The following is a 4,567-nucleotide window of genomic DNA, read 5'->3' as shown; positions in this document are numbered from 1 at the left end:
TTTTATGGAAGATACATTTGATAAATTTAGTTTACTTTTGCATTTCACACAGTCTGGGGTAGGCTTTTAGGCTTTGTCTCTAGAGTAGTCTTTGCACTGCAAAAAAGGCATATATTGTGAATTGGTGCATTTAAACACATTAATGTGGCACAGGGGAGGCATAAATGTACTAGCAAAGGAATCACAATTGCAGTAAACAATGTATCATTCTTGTGAATGTTATATTTTTGAGAAAATGTTGCCTTCTGTGTTGATTCACATGTACAGCTGATCCTGGAGGGGAAGTATGCAGGGCATAATTTGTGCCGTCATGATAACCCCAATGCCTCTCACAAGCACAGGACATTTGAAAATGGTTTATGTCCGATGCTCGTGGTTATCGGATAGCAGCCCCAGTCTACACACTAGGGAATTCCTAGATCTCTGTAACGTGTGAGCGACATCAATATTGTTATCCACCGCTTTCTTTAGTGTATCTATTGGACTCTAGAACTAGGAGATAAATATTGAATATTTGATATATTTTCAATATATTCGTAAGGATTTTCCTGGAAATAAAAAAAATAGGGCATAATTTGTGCCGGAACAGGCTGGATTTGGCCAGAATTTGATCATGCATCTATTTCGGTGACATCACATCACACCTCTGAAAAAAAAAAAATATATATATATATATAATGCTATTACCTGTACATGTATCATTCCTTCACACCATTATAACCAAGCTGTCTAGACAAGCACCTGACCTTGGGTGTCATACACACTCTTTGCCTTCCAAAACCACTGATATCTAGATCTTTTTACAATATTAGCTTTTTAAACACCTTTTTTTTTCACCAAGTATGTTGGTTTTATAATGGCGGCTTGCACAATATTTGCAAGCATTTTAGATGGTGGGCTTTGGCAAGCCTAATCTCGTCACACACATACACACCTCACACACACAAAGGCCCCTCTGTTTGCCTGAATTTCCGCACAATGGCACGCCACCCTTGATTTAAATCAGCAAGAGCAGCATGTATTATCAAAGCACGGGCACATACTTCTCCATTCCACGAATAACACCACCGGCGGGCACAAACTGACACATAACACATCAACTCAGCTTGAGCAGACTGTTGACGGTTTTGAGTCTTCCTTAAATACACCTAATTTATGTATGACGACACAGTGGCATCAACATGCGCATACACTTGTCAGCAATTGTCTGCAATTAAATCAGCTTGAACCACAACATACTGACGTTTAGTTGATAATTTCAGTCACATGTGGGCAATTTTTGGTTGAGAAATGTAACATAATGGTCTACCGGCTTCTTCTGATGTCCATTAGTTCCGCTGTGGCTTTATTCTCTTTTCTGGAACATTTTAACTAGAGAGAGAGAGAGACAGAGAGAGAAAGAGAGAAAAAAAAAACTTTGTATTGCTTTGCAATCACCAGTATTCACTTGAATAAATGCAGATCTAGTTATGAGGGTGTGTTATGTCTTTTGTCCGAGCTCTGAAAGATGGTTTGTTCTAACTGTACATAATAACCTAGGGAATGACTGAAGGACATAGCAGAGAAGTCAAATGGCCCCATACAGATGTGAAAACCCTACACTTTGTGATCCATTATCAAGGGAGAAGCTGCACTCACTGCAAGAAAAAAAAAAAATCAATACCTACTTCAGAACTAACTGCGCTTGCAGGTAAGACAGTAGAAATCACAGTTTTTGAAGCACCTATTTAACGAGATTGGCGATTAGTGGTCTGGGGTCTGAACCCTTCATCAGAGGTTGTCTACATCCAGAAGTAGGCTCTGGGTACTTTTGACAACAAACCACACTTTCATTCATTGCATCTTATGTGTGGTTAAAATGGACAAAAAAATGATCAAATTTACCAAAATGATAATATCCTGTTGGAGAACGAGGCTTGTTCTGCATCAACTAAATTGAAGACAAGTGCATACAGGGAGTTTAATGGTTGTGGACATTTCCTGTTATTGTTTTTTTTTTGTCTAATTGAATGCCAGTCCCTTCTGAAAGAAAGATTGTTCTACAAAGTTTATTTCCAACATGCTTCAACAAAACACAAGCTTAGTTAGCTGGTTTAGAAGTGTTTGATTAGTTTTGTCTAAACCATAGCTAACCATAGCTAACACTATGGTCAGACCATAGCTAACATCTTGAACTTGTTTTATCTGGCCTTTACATCTGGGAAATCAAACACATCAAATTGAACCCCTTAATGTGTTGCAGTAGAGAATTGAAGCAGTGCATGTTCCAGTCTCACATATGTGTCTGTCATCTTTTCTCTTGCAGAAAATGTGCATTTTACATACCAGAATTGTTTCCCTGCTCTGACGTGAGAATCTCCACATGCTTGAGAATCGCACTTTCCCAGTGTGGAGATTTCCACCCTTCAATCAACAAGCAGTTCACACTTCTCAGTTATGTTTAACACTCATAATATAAATATTAAAGGGTTAGTTCACCCAAAAATGAAAATTCTGTCATTAATTACCATCTTGGTACTTTTCTGGACCTTGAACGTGGTAGTTACCTTGCTGTCTATGGGAGGGTCAGAGAGCCCTCATATTTCATCAAAAATATCTTAAATTGTGTTCCGAAGATGAACGAAGGTCTTACGGGTTTTGAACAACATGAGGGTGAGTAATTAATGACAGAATTTTCATTTTTGGGTGAACTAACCCTTTAAGCCGCGTCAAAGCTTGGAGATAAGACAATATCGATAAATAGAGATATTTACGATTATGCTTATTTACATGTGGCTTAGAAGATCAAAATCAATGGCCAAAGAGACACTGTTTCACCACGGCCCATTTTCATGCTTCCTTTTCGCCGTAATGTCTGCGGCACTCCTTTTGGATCCTGTCGGCTGGGCCCACATTGTTCTCGAGTGTTATTTTTTTCGGCACGAATAGAAAACGGAGCCTAATACCACAGAGTTACAAACAGCAAAGCAGATTCAGCCCTGGATTAAATCCAGTGATGGTGTTTGGAATCTGAAGGCTTAGCCGCGCATCTGCCGCTAGTCTTACAGGTATGGGAGAGGCATTTCAAATGAGGGCCTGGGTGGTAATCTTGTTGCATGACTGCACTTAAGAGAGAAGTTTCAAGAAAAGTCATTCTGACAATAGATCTTCAAACTGCAGCATGTGCTAAGGTGAATACTGATTTGTTTATGGCATGCTGGTTTACTTTGGCAGCCTTTCAGCATCCTGTTCCAAGTCCAGTTCATCGGCCATGCTAACAATAGCAGAGGTTGGGATTCTGCCCTTGCGGTTGGGTTAAAACCTCAGTTTGACCCGCTCGTAGGGTAGTATAGTTCAAAACAGGAGGTGAGACACAAGAAACCGGTCTTATGAAGGGATATCTGAGAGGAAACATAAGCTAGTCAGAAAATATGATTTCAGCTTCAGCATTTTTTTTTTAACTTGGTGTGAAACACGTCTCCTGTAGAGCGTCAGATCTCAACAATATCTCAAACCGTGCTGAGATTTAGCAAGATACCAAAGTCTGCAAAGAACATTTATGTTATAGATCTATACTATTACTGTATGTCAGTAATCGTCGAATTTTTTTTTTTTTTTTTTTTTTTTTTTTTTTTTTTTTTTTTATGTTTACTGTAATTTCTCTACAAATATCCCCATTACAATCATGCTACATATAAGATTTTGGTTACACTGCTTACCCCTAGTGTGTCCTTTCTCTTCTTTTTGCACCCACTGCCAGTCATCCTGTATGATTTCATCACTAGTTTTCTGCAGATTCACTGTAACATCTGTGTTGGGTCTTTCTCGCATTCCTAGTATTTAATGGAGCATTGTGTAATTACTGTACTTGCTACAGAAGCGCCAACTCCATTCCCTCCAAGTAGACAGAGACAGCTGAATAAAACACAGATGGTGTGTTTTATACAACCAGGTGCTGGTACAAGCGAAAAAAAAAAGGGGCTAACGGTTGGAGCTAAACTCTGCAGGACACCGGCCCTCCAGGACCGAGTTTGGGCACCCCTGAGCTAACACCTTCAGCCGTAGCAAGCAGAAAAATGAGAAGACCAAGGGTATGTTAAAACTCACAGTAAAATCTTACCATCTCTGAGACGTTTTAACTCAACATTCATTGTTATTGATTTTATAGTATGGTGGAAACTCATACCTGGTGGCATCAGTTAACTTGTGAATTTTTTTCTCGGGCGTAATGTAGCTGATTCAGGTTGTAGTTCAAAATCCATTTGCAACTTTATTGAGAGAAGATAGCATCAGTCAAGTTAGACAAATTCAAATTGAAATCCAATTTTCTAGAACAAATCCTGGCAAATGAACAAAACTAGGCAGACCCAATATACTCAGAAATAGAATGGTGAGAAATGAAATTGGCAGGCGAAAGCAAGAATTCAGAATGTACAAGAAACATACATAACACATAAATGTCATGGCAACAAATGCCAGTCAATCATTATGCAGGCGTTTAAATTTGTTTGTAAGAATTTGGGCCACATGCAGAGTTTGACGCAGCCTGTAAAACAGAATGCAAATCATTATATACATAAAAGTGTCA

General features: G+C 38.9%; 1 long non-coding RNA gene across 1 annotated transcript; it reads right to left on the bottom strand.

Annotated features, from left to right (window-relative positions):
- Nucleotides 1-571: 571 nt before the first annotated feature.
- Nucleotides 572-3,896, bottom strand: LOC107708485 (uncharacterized). Its single transcript, XR_001636365.1, has 3 exons — nucleotides 3,699-3,896; nucleotides 1,310-1,371; nucleotides 572-646 (listed from the first exon to the last, which is right to left on the bottom strand). It is a non-coding gene; the product is annotated as an uncharacterized LOC107708485 (long non-coding RNA).
- Between the last annotated feature and the right edge of the window lie 671 nt (nucleotides 3,897-4,567).

Source organism: Sinocyclocheilus rhinocerous, unplaced genomic scaffold (genome assembly GCF_001515625.1).
Source record: "Sinocyclocheilus rhinocerous isolate Xijiao unplaced genomic scaffold, SAMN03320098_v1.1 scaffold2974, whole genome shotgun sequence".
Lineage (NCBI taxonomy): Eukaryota > Metazoa > Chordata > Actinopteri > Cypriniformes > Cyprinidae > Sinocyclocheilus > Sinocyclocheilus rhinocerous.
This window is presented reverse-complemented; position numbering and strand designations above follow the sequence as displayed.